The 21,571-nt window shown below is 43.6% G+C and overlaps 1 long non-coding RNA gene across 1 annotated transcript in view; it reads right to left on the bottom strand.

Moving 5' to 3' along the window:
* The window catches only part of LOC141100783 (uncharacterized), a 43,733-nt gene extending 25,634 nt beyond the window's left edge, over positions 1-18,099 (bottom strand). Inside the window, exons 1-2 of the long non-coding RNA XR_012234775.1 lie at positions 17,857-18,099; positions 9,153-9,291 (exon numbers count right to left, since the gene is read on the bottom strand). This is a non-coding gene — a long non-coding RNA (uncharacterized lncRNA). The remainder of the gene's footprint in view (positions 1-9,152; positions 9,292-17,856) is intronic.
* Between the last annotated feature and the right edge of the window lie 3,472 nt (positions 18,100-21,571).

The following is a 21,571-nucleotide window of genomic DNA, read 5'->3' as shown; positions in this document are numbered from 1 at the left end:
GCTACTTTACCCGATTATAAGGCAGTGTAAGATGGCCGCTGGACAAGTCCTTGAGGGGAGATACTGTATGTGTCATTGCGGTTATTAGCTGCGGTGATGTGAGCTCAGAATTGCTGTTAGAGTTATTTGGGCCACTCCAGGGCCAAGTTTTACGAGCGTTCATAAGAGATGGGTGGGAATGACAGCCCACATATCCCCACCCCAGAGGGGCGTGGTTTGGCTAATAAAATGGAGGCCAGTTGCCTCATTCAGTGTCTGTGGCTGGAGGTGTGAAGACCTCCATGTGTGTGTTGCTGGAGACACTAAGCTGAGTGGGCGTACCTGCAGTGCTATATCGACTGGTTATTTTCTGTTTGTTACTGTGTGCCAGAAAAGGCTGTTCATTTGTTTTTCTATCCAGAGCAGATTATGCCATTTTAAATTAACTTGCTTGGACATTGCCGTAAGACCGATTCCTGTGCCTACCTCAACTGCAACTGAATGAGTACAGATCCCTACAGCTGCCAAAATAATCTTAGCATTATTGCTCATGACAATTCCCAGCTACAGTTGATGGGTATTCAGCCAGCATGATGCTCAACAGCAACTCATCCTCTGTGCGGCCTGCACCCATTCTTTCAACATGCAAAAACTTTTTGTCAGTGGTTTACCTTGTATGAGAATGATGGTAATATGTGGAATCAACACTATGCACTGAACCTGTTAGGGTTAAGGTCATGTCTATTGAGCAGGATACTGATGAGGTGTAGAAAGAGATACCTGTTGGAGGAAACAGTCATAGCCCCTAGTTGCGGAGGCTTCACCACCTTTCCTGTTCAAAATGATATTTCAATGGTTAGTTAAACTCATGTATTGTCTTTGCTCACAGTTGCTTCTCCAGGTGTCTATGGTGCAGTACGCTTTTCAGCTCAAGGACATACAGAGTAGACTGCTCGGATTGTCAAATGAGCAGGTGATGTTGTATGTTGAGAAGATCTGTATTTCCTAATTTACATAAGCTGTGACATCTATGGCTTATATTCATCTTATAGAACCTGCAGACTGCCAAATAATTGTTTAGTGCAAAAAAAACTCCCTAATACGAGAATCCCTAGCCACCAACGCAACCCAACCTTTCAGATGCTGTTGAGCCTTCACCAACGGCATGCGTGGTATCACCTGCTCTAAAGCTGACTGTAGAAGCAGCAAAGTTTGCCCCAGAAGATATATTTTCTGCACACTGCTGGTTGGAAAGCGGGCCCCTACGGCAAGTGGGACCTTCCATTTGACCAGGGCCCAGGTGGTGATGCCGGCCCTGGCTGTGGTTCAGGTTAATATAGTGATTATTATTTATAGTATTCTAGGCACAATCGTCATTCCAGGGGACATAATTGGCTTACTAGTTTAAATTAAATATGATTCCTCAAAGGCACATATAAAACTACTACATGATCTAAAATAAACTGACTTTCTAGCCAAATCACAGAAAAGGTTCCTGTTTCTAAACTATAGTTCATTCATTGACACAGTGAACAGCCCCCCCATAGAATACAATGTAGCCTCCTCATATAGTATAATGTAGCCCCATCATAGAGTATGATGCAATCACCCCCCATAGAATATAATAAATATAATACAGCCCCCCATAGAATATAATGTAGGCCCCCATATTATATAACACAGCCTCCCCCATAGAATATAATGTATAATGTACCCCCTCATGGTATATAACACAGCCACATAGTATATAGCACAGCCGCATAGTATATAACACAGCACCACATGGTATACAGCACAGCCCCACATGGTATACAGCAGAGCACCATGGTATATAGCATAGCACCACATGGTATATAGCACAGCACCATGGTATAAAGCACAGCACCACATGGTATATAGCGCAGCCCACATGGAATATAGCACAGTACCACATGGTATATAGCATAGCACCATGGTATATAGCACAGCCCCACATGGTATACAGCACCACATGGTATACAGCACAGCCCCACATGGTATACAGCAGAGCACCATGGTATATAGCACAGCACCACATGGTATATAGCACAGCACTATGGTATAAAGCATAGCACCACATGGTATATAGCACAGCCCACATGGTATGTAGCACAGCACCATATGGTATATAGCACAGTACCACATGGTATGTAGCACAGCACCATGGTATATAGCACAGTCCCACATGGTATATAGCACAGCCCCACATGGTATACAGCACCACATGGTATACAGCACAGCACCACATGGTATACAGCACAGCCCCACATAACCACCATACATCCGCTCTCAGGGTAGTGTGGCTTGACCATATGACTGAGTACTTGGCACTGTGGGATACAATGATCCGTTCGCTACAAGAGTCGCCTTGGAGCTTTCCGAAGTTGTGCCCATGCTCTGGAAGACTAAAACAAGTATAGTTACCAGGAAAAATAATCACCTGTGGTGGGATATCCGGTTTCTCAAGTGGGGAAATAAAAATGATAACATTTTACATTTTCCTTCCCTTTCTAAGGGGACATAAGTTTTACTATATAACTTAATTCTTTAAGCTTTTTGCAGTATATTTAAGCCATTCTAACCATTCATTCTTCTCCTCATAGCCTCTATCTAGAGCTAGTTTTATCTTCATAAGTTAGGTTAGACAATCTAGCTATGGGCCCTATGGACTCTATTATGGTTCTTTCTGGCATACCTTCCTTCTACCTTTGTTTGGTATTATTCTGAACTTCTGTGGAGAAATATCCTATTGGGTCTGTTCCTGATACGTCAGCTCCTATGACATATAACCTTTCATCCCTCATCTTAGGGTTTTTTTAAATTCTCAGTAGCTGATTACAATTATCTTTATTTGTGTAAGGAAAGGTCTCCTTTTTCCTAATCAAGAAAGTCTGGCTTTTAAATTTGTGTAGCCAAAAGGCTTATACCTATAGTCTCGGGCCACAGTTGTTCATACCGCTTTACTCCAGTCACAAACATTCATCCTCCCTGCTATTAGAGCTTATAACACAAACATACTTATCAGACTCTGCTAGTTTGATAACTTGTTTCCTATCTCTGCATCCTTTATATAGCAAGCAGAAATCCACTAACATGGCAGCGTCCTGCTCGATTTCAAAAGTAAGATTTAAGGTCTTAAATCTGAAACTATTCTACCACCCTGGACTTTCCTCCCTGCTGGGTCTATTACCCTCCAATCTCCCATCTCCATGGTCACAAAGAATACACGTGACTAACCCTGATGTACACATCCTAGATCTGACTGTCCTGTCGGGATGAATGGGATTCTTCACCAGTTTGAGACAAGCTTTCCCTTGTGGAAAACCTCCCTTTGTAGCTGGACTTTGACAATCAAGTCAGATCCTACTTTGTCCCTACCTGTCTGACAAGTTTACAGTGTGAGAGATGGATCCAGGAATCTTGACCGCAGTAGGAGAAGTCAACAAGACTTGGTAACGACCAGGGCCGTATTTGCTATTAGGCACCCACGGGCACGTACCTAGGGCGGGACGATGCGGTGGGGCGGCACCTGGACAAAGGTTTTATTTTTTTTATAATGGAAGTCTGGGTCGGATCCTCCCCTCCACTCCCCTCCCCTCTCCTCACCTCCCCTTCCCTCCCCTCTTGAAGACATCATACTCACCTCCTTGGCTCCAGCGGTGTCTGCAGCTCCGAAGGTCTCTGGTGCCAACATTCTTCCTGTGTCACAAACTGTGTGTGTGAGCGGTCACATGATACCGCTCATTACAGAAATGAATATGGACGCCACTCCTCTCCCATAGGCGTGGCGTCCATATTCATGGACCTTAATGAGCGGTATCACGTGACCCCTCACACACACAGCCTGTGACACAGGAAGATGCCGGTGCCTGGATCGGTAAACATGCAGGGACCGCGCAAGGTGAGCCCTCAGCCCAGCCATACATACAGGGAGGGGGAGATGAGTATGAGCCCGGGGGGATGAGTATGAGCCCGGGGGGAAAGGTGAGTATGAGGTATGAGGCGGGATGGGAGATGAGTATGAGCCCAGAGGGGAGGGAGGGGAGAGATGAGTATGAGCCCGGGGGGTAGAGGTGAGTATGAGGGGGGATGGGAGATGAGTATGAGCCCAGAGGGGAGGGAGGGGGGAGATGAGTATGAGCCCGAGGGGGGTGAGATGAGTATGAGCCCAGCGAGGAGGGAGGGGGGAGAGATGAGTATGAGCCCAGAGGGGAGAGAGGGGGGAAATGAGTATGAGCCTGGGGGGATGAATATGAGTGGGGGGAGGTGAGTATGAGCCCAGAGGGGAGGGAGGGGGGAGACGAGTATGAGCCCGAGGGGGGTGAGATGAGTATGAGCCCAGCGAGGAGGGAGGGGGGAGAGATGAGTATGAGCCCAGAGGGGAGAGAGGGGGGAAATGAGTATGAGCCTGGGGGGATGAATATGAGCGGGGGGGAGATGAGTATGAGCCCTGAGGGAAGAGGAGGAGATGAGTATGAGCCCTGGGGGAAGATGAGTTTGCGCCGGGGGGATGGGAGATGAGTATGAGCCCAGAGGGGAGGTGGAGGGGATGAGTATGAGCCCAGCAGAGAGGTAGGGGGGAGATGAGAATGAGCCCAGCGGGGAGGGAGGGGGGAGATGAGAATGAGCCCAGCGGGGAGAAAGGGGGGAGATGAGAATGAGCCCAGCGGGGAGGGAGGGGGGAAATGAGAATGAGCCCAGCGGGGAGGAAGGGGGAGATGAGAATGAGCCCAGCGGGGAGAGAGGGGGGAGATGAGAATGAGCCCTGCAGGGAGGGAGGGGGGAGATGAGAATGAGCCCAGCGGGGAGGGAGGGGGGAGATGAGAATGAGCCCAGCGGGGAGGGAGGGGGAGATGAGTATGAGCCTGGGGGAAGATGAGTATGAGTGGGGGAGGGGATGAGTATGAGCCCAGCAGGGAGGGAGGGGGGAGATGAGAATGAGCCCAGCGGGGAGGGAGGGGGGAGATGGCTGCACTGAGGAGAGAGATGGGTGCACTGTGGAGACGGCTCCACTTTGGAGACGGCTGCACTGTGGAGACGGCTGCACTGTGGAGACGGCTGCACTGTGGAGACGGCTGCACTGTGGAGACGGCGGCACTGTACAGACGACTGCACTAGGGTGATGGGTGCACAGGGGAGATGGCTGCACTAGGGAGATGGGTGCACTGGGGAGATGGCTGCACTGGGGAGATGGCTGCACTGGGGAGATGGCTGCACTATGGAGATGGCAGCACTGGGGAGATAGCTGCACTAGGGAGATGGGTACACTGAGGAGATGACTGCACTGGGGAGATGGGTGCACTGAGGAGATGGGTGCACTAGGTAGATGGCTGCACTAGGGAGATGGCTGCACTAGGGAGATGGTTACACTAGGGAGATGGGTGCACTAGGGAGATGGGTACACGGAGGAGATGGGTGCATGGGGGAGATGGGTACACGGAGGAGATGGCTGCACTGGGGAGATGGCTGCACTGGGGAGATGGCTGCACTAGGGAGATGGCTGCACTAGGGAGGTGGGTGCACTGAGGAGATGGCTGCACTGGGGAAACGGTGCACTGAGATGATGGCTGCACTAGAGAGATGGTGCACAGAGGAGATTTCTGCACTGGGGAAACGGGTGCACTAAGAAGATGGCTGCACTAGGGATATGGGTGCACTGAGGAGATGGCTGCACTGGGGAGATGGGTGCACTGAGGAGATGGCTACACTGAGGAGATGGCTGCACTGGGGAGATGGGTGCACTGGGGAGACGGGTGCACTGGGGAGACGGGTGCACTGGGGAGACGGGTGCACTGGGGAGATGGCTGCACTGGGAAGATGGGTGCACTGAGGAGATGGCTGCATTAAGGAGATGGGTACACTGAGGAGATGGCTGCACTGGGGAGATGGCTGCACTGAGGAGATGGTTGCACTGTGGGGATGGCTGCACTGGGGAGATGGCTGCACTGGGGAGATGGCTGCACTGGGGAGATGGCTGCACTGGGGAGATGGCTGCACTAGGGAGATGGGTACACTGAGGAGATGGCTGCACTGGAGAGATGGCTGCACTGGAGAGATGGCTGCACTGAGGAGATTGCTGCACTGAGGAGATGGCTGGACTAGGGAGATGGGTGCACTGAGGAGATGGCTGCACTGGGGAGATGGCTGCACTGAGGAGATGGTTGCACTTTGGTGATGGCTGCACTGGGGAGATGGCTGCACTGGGGAGATAGCTGCACTGGGGAGATGGCTGCACTGGGGAGATGGCTGCACTGGGGAGATGGCTGCACTAGGGAGATGGCTGCACTAGGGAGATGGGTACACTGAGGAGATGGCTGCACTGGAGAGATGGCTGCACTGGAGAGATGGCTGCACTGAGGAGATTGCTGCACTGAGGAGATGGCTGGACTAGGGAGATGGGTGCACTGAGGAGATGGCTGCACTGGGGAGATGGCTGCACTAGGGAGATGGGTGCACTAGGGAGATGGGTGCACTGAGGAGATGGATGCACTGGGGAGAAGGGTACACAGGAGATGGGTGCACTGGGGAGATGGCTGCACTGAGGACATGGCTGCACTGGGGAGATAGCTGCACAAGGGAGATGGCTGCACTAGCGAGATGGGTACACTGAGGAGATGGGTGCACTGGGGAGATGGGTGCACTGAGGAGATGGCTGCACTGGGGAGATGGCTGCACTGGGGAGATGGCTGCACTGTGGAGATGGCTGCACTAGAGAGATGGCTGCACTAGGGAGATGGGTACACTGAGGAGATAGGTGCACTGAAGAGATGGGTATACTGAGAAGATGGCTGCACTAGGGAGATGGGTACACTGAGGAGATGGCTGCACTAGGGAGATGGCTGCACTAGGGAGATGGGTGCACTGGGGAGACGGGTGCACTGGGGAGACGGCTGCACTGGGGAGATGGCTGCACTAGGGAGAAAGGCTACTTTCACATCAGCGATTTTTGCCAATGTGTCTGCATTAGTCGTACTCACCAATGGGGGAGGCAGCACTAAAAGTGCCTAGGGCAGCATAAGCTCTAAATACGGCCCTGGTAATGACCTTCCCACTTAGGATGGTGTCGATGTTTCTTCTTTATCACCTTGACAAGGACCCAGTCTGCAGGTTTCACAATCTCGGGTTTTGTTAGTGGGTTTCCTGGAACAAAACTAGGAGTAGAAACTTCTTTGTGACTTAATATCTTAGCCATATATTCTGCTAATGTACCATCAACTTCCTCATCTATTCTTTTAAAGGGTTTTAGCTGAGGTAACAGAAAAGGTCTCCTGTATATGATTTCAAAGGCCGTCAGTCCTACAGATGTTCGTGTGACATACATATTTAGTACAACCAATTTTTCCTTATTTCCTGCATGGTTTTTCTCAACTTATTTTTGAAGATTCCATTGTGTCTCTCAACCAGTCCGGTGGACTGAGGATGATAGGCACAGTGGTTTTTTAATTCAATTGACAATGTTTTAGCTAATAATGATATTATATACTGCAGTTTACAAAGTGTGTACCATTGTTGTCACTATATATTTTCTCCTGGAACCCCGAATCTGGGTATGATTTCCTTTAGAAGGGCCTTCGCTACCATTTATGCATCAGGGTGGACAGCTGGAAAAACTTCACTCCACCTGCTGAAAGCATCTACAGTATAACAATAAGGCAGTACTTTTTTTCCCTCACACTTGTTCAGTTCAATAAAATCCATACAAATGTGTTGAAATAAGTATTCAGGGTGAGGAAATTGTCCTCTCTTTGGTTTCAGGTTCCCTTAGGAATTATCTTTTGCACAAGTAATGTAGATTATACAAAAAATAATAATAATTAGTAAAAACATACATCCTAAATACCTAAGATATGATCTCTGCCATCCCTCCTGTTGAGACATAGCTTATGTCATGGCTCAATACTGTGACATATCTTAGGAGGTTGATAGGCAGTTTATACATATAGGGCATCTTTGAAGATCACCACTTTTGTTACTCATTTAGTTTTATTTCAAGTTTTAATGCCAATAGCATGTCATCCACATATAAGAATATCTGGCTACCTTCTGGTGACTCACATTGAGCTAGGTTAGCCGACATTACCTGGGAAACAATAGTAGGTAATTCACAGTACCCTTGTGGGATTCTGGTGAATGTATACCTTTTCCCCTTATTTGTGAATACAAGCCAAAACTGGCTATCTGGATGTACCAGGATGCTGAAGAAGACATTACGGATCTCTATCACTGTAAAGACCTTATTTTCCAGCCTCCAGTCATTCAGCAGGGTATGGGAGTCTGGCACTGTGGGGGCTCTTGGAATCACAGCCTTGTTTACAGCCTGAAGGTCCTGCACCAAGCGCCATCCAACAGATGGGGGCGCCTTCCTGACTGGAAACCAGGTTGTGTTACAAGGTGAGCTGGGACAGGGTATAATCACCCCTTTTCTCAATCCTACCTCTGCAGGTCATATGGACCACAAAGATTCTGGGTATGTGGTCAATTCTTCCTCTAATTCTGGGAGAGGATCAACATTTCTCCACTCATTCCCCTGCCCCGCTGCAGATGGACATTGGGTGTAGAAATGGTGTTCCACTATAGTACTTGTGAGTATGCCTGCAATCTGACATTGTAAAATGAGCCATCACCCAAATCTTCCCATTGTTACTTTCCTTACACTCTTCAACAAAATCACCAAGGAAATTCCATGATCTACCTTTACATCTGGAAAGGGAAACGTGGCACGGTACCACTAAAAAGCAAAAAAACAACAATTTCATTTGTTCTGACAGTTTACAAATGACAACACAGTTCCCTTTCTAATCCTAGTATAGGGTGTCCAAGAACACTCCACAGCATATTTTCATATTTTACATCAGGACCCCTAAAATACCTGTAGTACATGGTGCAGTGTAGTCTTTCTGGTGTGTGAAAATCTACATTTGTGTACATTTATCTCTTGTTTCATTGATTAAGGACTCAGCAACTAAGGATGGTCCTGCAGTTATTAGATCTAGACTGTAATTATATCTAGATTCCCCATACCCCAGGAGAACCATTGTCTCATCCATGGATTTCACCTATAGTCCTGCAGCAATAGGAATTATTCCCAGGCTCAGGGCTTGCATCATATCCCTCCCACACAGTTGATAATATAATTTGTGCAACTGCACTTTTACCTGTGCTGGAGTCCCGTATCTCCACAGGCGTAGACAATGGTTCTGTGTGCCTTACCATGCGCTCCTTTTACCACTATGCAGGCAGCAGACAGTCCAATAGTAGGTATCTCTTCTGGATGTACTAAGGTTCTAGTGGCTCCTGAATCAAGAAGAAAAGTGACATCATGGCTTTCCACGAGGACGGTTACTTCTGGAAGTGAAGTGTTTTATAAATTTATTTCTACTTTATCCAAATTAAATTTTTCCTCTCATTACACTTTTCCATTTATTGTACCAAATGTTTGCATTTTATCAAAGTAATTTACCATCAAATACAACCCTGTTATGCCATCTGTCAGGGTACTTCACACATTCAGGGTCTTCTAGTGGTCCCTTCTTATCTTAACACCACAGACAACCACATTCCAAAACACTTCTCACATACACAGCTTATCTCACCACCTCAAGACTGTTTGCTCTGGGTGGTGCCTTCTCCTAGTTGTTCAAGATTTTAAAAAAACACCTGAATGGCCAATGTACAATTTTACTCTCTATTTGTATAAAGAGTTAGGCCTATAAGTTTATGACCAACAAGGACACAATGCACATTTGTTCTGAAGACTCTTTTCTCTGGGTACCTGAGGAAAAAGGACCGTATCCTGCTTCATTCAAGGGATACCCTCTTGGTACAATTTTAATAACTTTCCAGCCTTCAGATTAAATGGTCAATAACAATCCTGCCTTACAATGAGGACAAGACTTTAAAATATAGCTATGGGATAAGATTCCATAAGAATATTACATGAAATTCTTAAACACAAAAAAATAAACAACAAGATGAGGACTATACACAATATAAATCCTTGACCACAATGGATTTCTACCCACTTGTAAGAAGTCTATCAAATATCAGTGAAATTCATATGTCAGCAAGAAGATCAAAACACAGTAGCAACAATTCAATTACTGTTACTAATATCCAGGATCTAAATAATCCTCACTGATTACACTACAGTATGTCCTAAGTATTTACTTGGTTGTATCTCTATATCCTGCCACCTCCATCTAATGACTATGGCTACTGATATGACAGAGATACATATGCTCAGAAGGACTTCTGATTAGTGTAATTGTACAAACACACAACAATTTTCACAGTTAGGAACTGGACTTACACACATACAAAGAGACATATAAGACAAGAGATTAAAGTTCCCTCGTACTCTTAAGCTGGAGTGACACATAGCGACTTACTAGCGATCCCGACAACGATATCAACGCGGCGTCGCTGTGTTTGTTAGTTACCAGCTCCCTGCATCAGCGCGCTCAGCGTCGGACTGGCCCACCGGAGAACCGGTGGATTCTCCGGTGGGCCCTGGCATCTGGTGGGCCCTGGCACCTGCAGCAGGCATACAGGGCCAGCAGTTGCCTAGGGCCCCCGCTGCTCCAGGGGCCCCCAGCCAGTGGTGTGTCGCACACCATGCAGCTGCTATGGGGGCCCCTGCCAGCGGAGCAGCAGCGGGTGTCAGGAGGCAGGAGCCCCTGTCCCCGCTGCTAAAAAGAAATGAATATTCACTGCGAAGCAGTGAATATCATTTCAGGTCTCCACCCCCCAGAGGCCCCGCCCCCAGCCCAGTAGCTGCTCTGCAGACTACAGCTGTAAATCAGGGCCGGCGCCGCCCTCAGTCCTCTCTGCTCCTGGCTCACAGCCAGTGGGCGATGACGTCACTACATCGCGCACCCGCTGTGTGTCTGGCAGAGGGGGCAGCTCCTGACACTGAAGCCGGGATCAGCGTGGGAGCGAGGAGGAGAGGTGAGTATTGTGTTTTGTTTTGTTTTTTTATATCTCTCTCGATCTCTCTATCTGTCTCTCTCTATCTACAGTCATGGCCAAAAGTATTGACACCCCTGCAATTCTGTCAGATAATATTCAGTTTCTTCCTGAAAATGATTGCAAACACAAATTCTTTGGTATTATTATCTTCATTTAATTTGTTTTAAATGAAAAAACACAAAAGAGAATGAAGCAAAAAGCAAAACATTGATCATTTCACACAAAACTCCAAAAATGGGCCGGATAAAAGTATTGGCACCCTCAGCCTAATACTTGGTTGCACAACCTTTAGCCAAAATAACTGCGACCAACCGCTTCCGGTAACCATCAATGAGTTTCTTACAATACTCTGCTGGAATTTTAGATCATTCTTCTTTGGCAAACTACTCCAGGTCCCTGATATTTGAAGGGTGCCTTCTCCAAACTGCCATTTTTAGATCTCTCCACAGGTGTTCTATGGGATTCAGGTCTGGACTCATTGCTGGCCACCTTAGAAGTCTCCAGTGCGTTCTCTCAAACCATTTTCTAGTGCTTTTTGAAGTGTGTTTTGGGTTATTGTCCTGCTGGAAGACCCATGACCTCTGAGGTAGACCCAGCTTTCTCACACTGGGCCCTAAATTATGCTGCAAAATTTGTTGGTAGTCTTCTGACTTCATAATGCCATGCATACGGTCAAGCAGTCCAGTGCCAGAGGCAGCAAAGCAACCCCAAAACATCAGGGAACCTCCGCCATGTTTGACTGTAGGGACCATGTACTTTTCTTTGAATGCCTCTTTTTTCTCCTGTAAACTCTATTTTGATGCTTTTGCCCTAAAAGTTCTACTTTTGTCTCATCTGACTAAAGAACATTCTTCCAAAATGTTTTAGGCTTTTTCAGGTAAGTTTTGGCAAACTCCAGCCTGGCTTTTTTATGTCTCGGGGTAAGAAGTGGAGTCTTCCTGGGTCTCCTACCATACAGTCCCTTTTCATTCAGATGCCGACAGATAGTACGGGTTGACACCGTTGTACCCTCGGACTGCAGGGCAGCTTGAACTTGTTTGGATGTTAGTGGAGGTTCTTTATCCAACATCCGCACAATCTTGCGTTGAAATCTCTTGTCAATTTTTCTTTTCCGGCCACATCTAGGGAGGTTAGCCACAGTGCCATGGGCTTTAAACTTCTTGATGACACTGCGCACGGTAGACACAGGAACATTCAGGTCTTTGGAGATGGACTTGTAGCCTTGAGATTGCTCATGCTTCCTCACAATTTGGTTTCTCAAGTCCTCAGACAGTTCTTTGGTCTTCTTTCTTTTCTCCATGCTCAATGTGGTACACACAAGGACACAAGACAGAGGTTGAGTCAACTTTAATCCATGTCAACTGGCTGCAAGTGTGATTTAGTTATTGCCAACACCTGTTAGGTGCCACAGGTAAGTTACAGGTGCTGTTAATTACACAAATTAGAGAAGCATCACATGATTTTTCGAAAGGTGCCAATACTTTTGTCCACCCTCTTTGTTATGTTTGGTGTGGAATTATATCCAATTTGGCTTTAGGACAATTCTGTTTGTGTTTTTTCATTTAAGACAAATTAAATGAAGATAATAATACCAAAGAATTTGTGTTTGCAATCATTTTCAGGAAGAAACTGAGTATTATCTGACAGAATTGCAGGGGTGTCAATACTTTTGGCCATGACTGTATCTATCTATCTCTATATATCTCTCTCTCTATCTCTCTTATATCTATCTATCTTTCTATCTCTATCTATTATCTATATCTATCTATCTCTATCTATCTCTATCTATTATCTATATCTATCTATTTCTATATCTATCTCTATCTATCGCTCTATCTTTATATCTATCTTTCTATCTCTACATCTATCTCTATATCTATCTATCTCTATATCTTTCTATATATATCTCTATATCTATCTATTATGTCTATCTATCTATCTCTATATCTATCTATCTTACTCTATCTCTATATCTATTATCTCTATATTTATTATCTATCTAGCTACCATCTATATCTATCTTTATCTATATATATATATATATCTATCTATCTAATATCTATATCTATCTATCTCTATACCTATCTATCTATTTATCTATCCGTTATCTATCTCTATATCTTTTCTCTGTATCTATCTATCTCTATATCTCTCGCTATCTATCGCTCTATCTCTATATCTATCTCTATATCTATCTTTATATCTATATATCTATCTCTATCTATCTCTATATCTATCTCTATATCTATCTCTATATCTATTTCTCTCTATATCTATCTCTATATCTCTCTCTATAGCTATCTATCTATATATCTCTATCTATCTCTATATCTATCTCTCTGTATATCTATCTATCGCTCTATCTCTATATCTATCTTTCTATCTCTATATCTATATATCTATCTATATTTCTCTATCTATTTATCTCTATATCTTTTCTCTGTATCTATCTCTCTCTATATCTATATATATATATATATATATATATCTATTATCTCTATATCTATATCTATTTCTCTCTATATCTCTCTCTATATATATCTATTTATCTCTATCTCTATATCTATCTCTCTGTATATCTATCTATCTTTCTATCTCTATATCTATCTCTATATCTATCTTTCTCTATCTATCTATCTATTTATCTCTATTATCTATATCTATCTCTATCTATCTATCGCTCTATCTCTATATCTATCTTTCTATCTCTACATCTATCTCTATATCTATCTTTCTATCTATCTCTATATCTATCTATATCTATATCTATCTATTATGTCTATCTATCTAGCTATCTCTATTATCTATATCTACATATCTCTATATCTTTCTATCTTACTCTATCTTTATATCATCTGTTATCTCTATATTTATTATCTATCTTTATCTATCTATCTCTATCTATTATCTATATCTATCTCTCTATCTATTTATCGATCTCTGTATCTATCTCTCTATATCTATCTCTCTCTCTATCTACCGCTCTCTATCTCTATCTATCTTTATATCTATATCTATCTATCTCTATATCTATCTATTATCTCTATATCTATCTATCTCTATATCTATCTCTATATCTGTTTCTCTCTATATCTATCTCTATATCTCTCTCTATAGCTATCTATATATTATCTCTATATCTATCTATCTATTATCTCTATATCTATCTATCTATATATCTATCTATCTCTATATCCATATCTATCTCTATATCTATCTCTATATCTATCTTTCTATCTAACACTATATCTCTATATCTATCTCTATATCTCATTATCTATCTATCTCTATCTCTCTCTCTTTATCTATCTATCTATCTATTGATCTATCCATCTATCTCTATATCTATCTATTACATCTATCTATTATCTCTATTATCTATATCTATCTATCCATCTATCTATCTAGCTATCTCTATCTATCTCTATATCTCTCTCTATATCTATCTATCTTTCTAACTTTATATCTGTCTATCTCTATACATATCTCTATATCTAGCTATTATCTCTATATCTATCTTTCTATATCTATCTGTCTCTATATCTATCTCTATATCTATCTATCTATCTATCTATCTATCTATCTCTATCTATTATCTCTATATCTATCTCTATATATATCTCTATATCTATTTTTATTTATAGCCATCTATCTATATATATTTATCTCTATATCTATCTATATATGTTTATATTATTATTATTATTATTATTATTATATCTGTATATCTCTATCTATTATCTATCTCTATCTATTATCTATCTCTATCTATATATCTATCTCTCTATATCTTTCTATCTATAGCTATGTATCTCTATATCTATCTATCCATTATCTATTTTCTATCTATCTCTATATCTATCTACCTATCGATCTATCTATCTATCTATCTATATTTCTTTCTATATCTATCTTTATATCTATCTATCTCTATCTATCTCTATGAATCTTTCTATCTATATCTATCCATTATCTACTTTCTATCCATTATCTACTATCTATCTCTATATCTATCTATTTCTACATCTATCTTTCTATCTATATCTATCTAACTCTATATCTATATATCTATATAGCATTATACCCTATGAGGGGGCAGCATTATACCCTATGAGGGGGGCAGCATTATACCCTATGAGGGGGCAGCATTATACCCTATGAGGAGGCAGCATTATACCCTATGAGGGGGCAGCATTATACCCTATGAGGAGGCAGCATTATACCCTATGAGGAGGCAGCATTATACCCTATGAGGGGGGCAGTATTATACCCTATGAGGAGGGCAGCATTATTCCCTATGAGGGGGGCAGTATTATACCCTATGAGGGGGCAGCATTATACCCTATGAGGAGGGCAGCATTATTCCCTATGAGGGGGACAGTATTATACCCTATGAGGAGGCAGCATTATACCTTATGAGGAGGGCAGCATTATTCCCTATGAGGGGGGCAGTATTATACCCTATGAGGAGGCAGCATTATACCCTATGAGGGGGTGCATTATTCCCTATGAGGGGGGCAGTATTATACCCTATGAGGGGGCAGCATTATACCCTATGAGGAGGCAGCATTATTCCCTATGAGGGGGGCAGTATTATACCCTATGAGGAGGCAGCATTATACCCTACGAGGAGGGCAGTATTATTCCCTATGAGGGGGGCAGTATTATACCCTATGAGGGGGACAGTATTATACCCTATGAGGGGGCAGCATTATACCCTATGAGGGGGGCAGCATTATACCCTATGAGGGGGGCAGTATTATACCCTATGAGGGGGTGCATTATACCCTATGAGGGGGGCAGTATTATACCCTATGAGGGGGGCAGTATTATACCCTATGAGGGGGCAGCATTATACCCTATGAGGGGGGCAGCATTATACCCTATGAGGGGGGCAGTATTATACCCTATGAGGGGATGCATTATTCCCTATGAGGGGGGCAGTATTATACCCTATGAGGGGGCAGCATTATACCCTATGAGGAGGCAGCATTATTCCCTATGAGGGGGGCAGTATTATACCCTATGAGGAGGCAGCATTATACCCTACGAGGAGGGCAGTATTATTCCCTATGAGGGGGGCAGTATTATACCCTATGAGGGGGACAGTATTATACCCTATGAGGGGGCAGCATTATACCCTATGAGGGGGGCAGCATTATACCCTATGAGGGGGGCAGTATTATACCCTATGAGGGGGTGCATTATACCCTATGAGGGGGGCAGTATTATACCCTATGAGGGGGGCAGTATTATACCCTATGAGGGGGCAGCATTATACCCTATGAGGGGGGCAGTATTATACCCTATGAGGGGATGCATTATTCCCTATGAGGGGGCAGTATTATACCCTATGAGGGGGGCAGTATTATACCCTATGAGGGGGTGCATTATACCCTATGAGGGGGTGCATTATACCCTATGAGGGGGGCAGTATTATATTCTATGAGATGGCTGTATTATATTCTATGAGATGGCTGCATTATATTCTATGAGGGGTCTACATTATATTCTATGAGGGGGCTGCTTTATATTCTATTAGGGAGGCTACCCCAACTCCTGCTACATAATTAAGACATGTACAACCTTATATTATACCCGGATATTAGCGTGTTTTACCGCACAATTGGTGGTCTGGTATTTAACTCTATGCAGCTACATAGTGGGCCCCAAGAATGATTTTCTCTGGTGGGCCCAAGGTGTTCCAGTCCGATGCTGAGCGCTGGTAACTAACGTACACATCGGGTATCTAAGGGACGCGCGTCCCTTGGATACCCGATGGGTACGTTAGTTACCAACTGATCGCTGGTCTCCCGCCTGTCACACGCAGTGATGCGTGCTGGCCAGCGGGAGATCAGCGACGAAAGAAATGTTCAGAGGTTTCTTGCAGCGATCAGCGATACTGGCAGGGGGGCCGGTTGCTGATCACTGTCAACTTGTGACTCAGCAGGGATCTCGCTAGCGAGATCGCTATGTGTGACGGGGCCCTTAGACCTGAAGTGCTGAGATAATGTCCAATGACACCGCCTCTTTATATCCAGAGACGTTCCCGTTCTTAAAATCAGGTATTCAGAGCACCACATGCGTGGACTCTCCTCAGTGATCGTAATAAGATCTTAATTGACCGCAACAAATCTGATTTTGTGTCCACTTTTTAAACGAGGAGGGTACAGTCACTCTGTGTTATTAAAAGAAAAACACATATAACAGTACAACATGCAATATTCTCTATATGGGGATCAGGTGGCGTGTACCTAGCTGTTTTATACCACTATAATGACCTATGAGTTATCTCCAGTCCACACATGACTGTCAACCACACCTACTGGACTCCCTTATACACTCAGGATTTTATATTTCAATCCTTATACATTCACTCAAGAAATCTTTCAAGGAGTCTCATATATAACATAACACATATATTTATAGCGTTTTAGTTCTATAATTTTAAAAGACAGACAAAACAGCACATTTAACAGAAAACAGTCAACAAAGTACAGAAGACAAAACAGAATACAGGCAAAAATTTGTCTTATACTGGGTTCAATTTTAGGTTAATCCAGCGGACTCCTCAATCCCCGAGAATCTCCCATCTATATAAATTTAATGTGCACACTGAGTTTTTTATTCCACAGTAGCCTTCTCAAACTGGCTTTGTACCCATTCTACGGAATATCTCACAAGAACAAACAAATTCCAATCACTATGGAGCTTCGCAACTTACAGGAGGTTTACAACCCCAGTTGCATGTAAACAACCTCCTACTTACAGAAGTCCACAAATCCCAATTAGAATTGTCCACAATCCCAGTCCCCATTCAATTCCTAGAATAACATTAACACTGGATTAACAAGGTTACCGAATATAATGAAAATTATTAAATGTTCTTACCTGTATTCAGATACAGACAATTCCCAGAGATCTTTGGACTATACGAAATCCGTCACTTCCCCTCAGTCCGAGATAACTGATAATGCCTATGTTGATGCCTAATGTTAAAATGGAGGACATACTTAAGGAATTCCAGACTCCACCGTGCACAGTTTACAGTCCTCACCGGTGAGGGAAAGATGTTGGATTCCCGTCCAATGCACCAAATGTCAGTGGAGTTTTAGTCTTCCTATTAGAAATCTTCCAGACCTGAATAAGTAAGATGATTTGTTCTTTATTGATCATGTCGGCATGAAGAGAGTATGACGTCCGCACCAGATGTGAGCAGTCACCTGTCTGCCCCAATACAGATTCTTTGAGTTTAAATAGAACAACAGAAGGGCGCTCAAAATACAAAGTTTGCAAAATAGATCAAATGTTGAAATATGCTTAACTGTCAGCTCCCCCTATCTACGTTACCAGAGTAGAGAAAGGGATGATTCCTTTATTTGTATGTAAGATTAGGAAAGCCAGCTAGCATTCACAATTGTTACACCCATGTCTTCACACAATACGTCAACTGAATAGAGTTTCATGCAATCATGTATATATATAAATATATATATATATATATATACATACTGTGTATATATATATATATATATATATATACTGTATATATATATATATATATATACACACATCCGTAAAAGAATGGACTTTATTACAATTATAACAATGTCCTTATCCTGACCACCATACACTGTGACAACAGCTCTCTTGTCACTGTTTGTGGGACCACAACACAAGTCCCAAAGCCAGATTGTATCTTGGATTACAATCCGTACATGGGGGGGCAGTAGATGTCTCACATCAGGTCCTCCAACCATATAGTGTCATGCGAAAAGCCAAAATATGGTACAAAAAATTGGCCGTGCACATTGTACAAATGGCACTGTACAATGCTTTTGTGCTGTTCAGATCTGCGGGCAATACGGGGTTCTTCCTTCAGTTTCAGGAGGTAGTCATCAAGGCCCTAATGTTTGGCACTCAGGGAGGTGAGGGGCCCAGTACATCTGAGTGCCCGTATTGTCCCAGGTTAACATTTCCCAGAACAGGTTCCCCAAACAGCGAGGATAGGACGATCACAAAAATGGTGCAGAGTATGCTCCAAGACGGGAATCCAAAAGGACTCAACTTACCATTGTGAAAACTGCCCTGAGAAACCTGGCCTTTGCATTAAGGATTGTTTCAAAGCATACCACACATCCATAAATTAATAATAAAATTAGTTTATACCCTGTTGACACAACACACTTTTATAATCTGACTAGCTGAAGAGCCCGGCATTGCCTGGGCATAGTAACCAACTGTGGTTAGTTATAACAAATTATAATGATTATATTGCACATAAAAACCGTGCATCTAATCCTATCCTGTGTGATACTGACTGCTGAGCCGTGTATCTAATCCTATTCTGTGTGATACTGTCTGCTGAGCTGTGTATCTAATACTATTCTGTGTGATACTGACTGCTGAGCTGTGTATCTAATCCTATCCTGTGTGATACTGTCTGCTGAGCCATGTATCTAATACTATTCTGTGTGATACTGACTGCTGAGCTGTGTATCTAATCCTATCCTGTGTGATACTGTCTGCTGAGCCGTGTATCTATTCCTATCCTGTGTGATACTGACTGCTGAGCTGTGTATCTAATCCTATCCTGTGTGATACTGACTGCTGAGCCGTGTATCCATTCCTATCCTGTGTGATACTGACTGCTGAGCTGTGTATCTAATCCTCTCCTGTGTGATACTGCCTGCTGAGCCATGTATCCAATCCTCTCCTGTGTGATACTGACTGCTGAGCTGTGTATCTAATCCTATCCTGTGTGATACTGACTGCTGAGCCATGTATCTATTCCTATCCTGTGTGATACTGACTGCTGAGCTGTGTATCTAATTCTCTCCTGTGTGATACTGCCTGCTGAGCCATGTGTCCAATCCTCTCATGTGTGATACTGACTGCTGAGCTGTGTATCTAATCCTATCCTGTGTGATACTGACTGCTGAGCTGTGTATCTAATCCTATTCTGTGTGATACTGTGTGCTGAGCTGCGTATCTAATCCTATCCTGTGTGATACTGTCTGCTGAGCCGTGTATCTATTCCTATCCTGTGTGATACTGCCTGCTGAGCCATTTGTCTAATCCTCTCCTGTGTAATACTGACTGCTGAGCTGTGTATCTAATCCTATCCTGTGTGATACTGTCTGCTGAGCCATTTATCTAATCCTCTCCTGTGTGATACTGACTGCTTAGCCGTGTATCTATTCCTATCCTGTGTGATACTGACTGCTGAGCTGTGTATCTAATCCTGTCCTGTGTGATACTGACTGCTTAGCTGTGTATCTAATCCTCTCCTGTGTGATGCTGATTGCTGAGCCGTGTATCTAATCCTATCCTGTGTGATACTAACTGCTGAGCCGTGTATCTAATCCTATCCTGTGTGATACTGGGCTCCCCCTGCAGTCTGTGTCAGAGGGTGGTCTGTGTTGGCACGGTAATAAATTGTGTTATTTCCAGCTTTACAGAAGGATGATAACACCATAGAAATGATAAGAATAATAGGCCTCAGTTACCACAACTGTCTACAAAGAAAACTGTTGCTGATAGCAACCAATCACAGCTCATTTTTCATCTTTTAAACAGCTCTGGGACAGCGTGGCGAGTTTTGAGTGGCGACTTTTGTGTTTCGACTTTTCTGTGGCGAGGTTGGTATATGTGTGGTGAAATGTGTGCTGAGGGTGGTATATGTGTTGAAGCACGTGGTAGTGTGTGGCGCATTTTGTGTGTGTGTTCATATCCCCGTGTGTGGCGAGTATCCCATGTCAGAGCCCCACCTTAGCAACTGTACGGTATATACTCTTTGGCGCCATCGTGCTCATTCTTTAAGTCCCCCTGGTTCACATCTGGCAGCTGTCAATTTGCCTCCAACAATTTTCCTTTCACGTTTTCCCCATTATTTAGATAGGGGCAAAATTGTTTGGTGAATTGGAACGCGCGAGGTTAAAATTTTTGCTCACAACATAGCCTATGACGCGCTAGGGGTCCAGACATGTGACTGTGCCAAATTTTGTGGCTGTAGCTGCGACGGTGCGGATGCCAATCCCGGACATACATACATACATACACACACCCACATTGAGCTTTATATATTAGATGTACCCCGCACATATTACACATAATACCACATTATAAAGTTATACAACAGTAAAATCAAAACCATTATGATCATTACTATAAAACTATGCCTCTAGATAAATTCCTTCAGGAGTGTAGTTTCAAAAATGAGGTCACTTGTGGGGGATTTCCACTGTTTAGACACATCAGGGGCTCTTCAAATGCAACATGACTCCTGCAGAGCATTCCATCTAAGTCTGCAATCAAAAATGTTACTCATTCCATTCCGAGCCCTGCCGTGCACCCAAGCCATGGTTTTCCCCCACATATGGGGTATCAGTGTACTCAGGAGAAATTGCACAGCAACTGTAGAAGTCTATTTTCTCTGTTACCCTTGTGAAAATAAAAAAAATTGTTGCTAAAAGATCATTTTTGTGGAAAAAATTTGATTTTTTTTAATTTTCACGGATCTACGTTCTAAACTTCTGTGAAGCACCTGGGGTTTCAAAGTGCTCACCACACAGCTAGATAAGTTCCTTGAAGGGTCTAGTTTCCA

This window comes from Dendrobates tinctorius, unplaced genomic scaffold (genome assembly GCF_039654945.1).
Source record: "Dendrobates tinctorius isolate UK_male_01 unplaced genomic scaffold, ASM3965494v1 ptg000107l, whole genome shotgun sequence".
Taxonomy (NCBI): Eukaryota; Metazoa; Chordata; class Amphibia; order Anura; family Dendrobatidae; genus Dendrobates; species Dendrobates tinctorius.
This window is presented reverse-complemented; position numbering and strand designations above follow the sequence as displayed.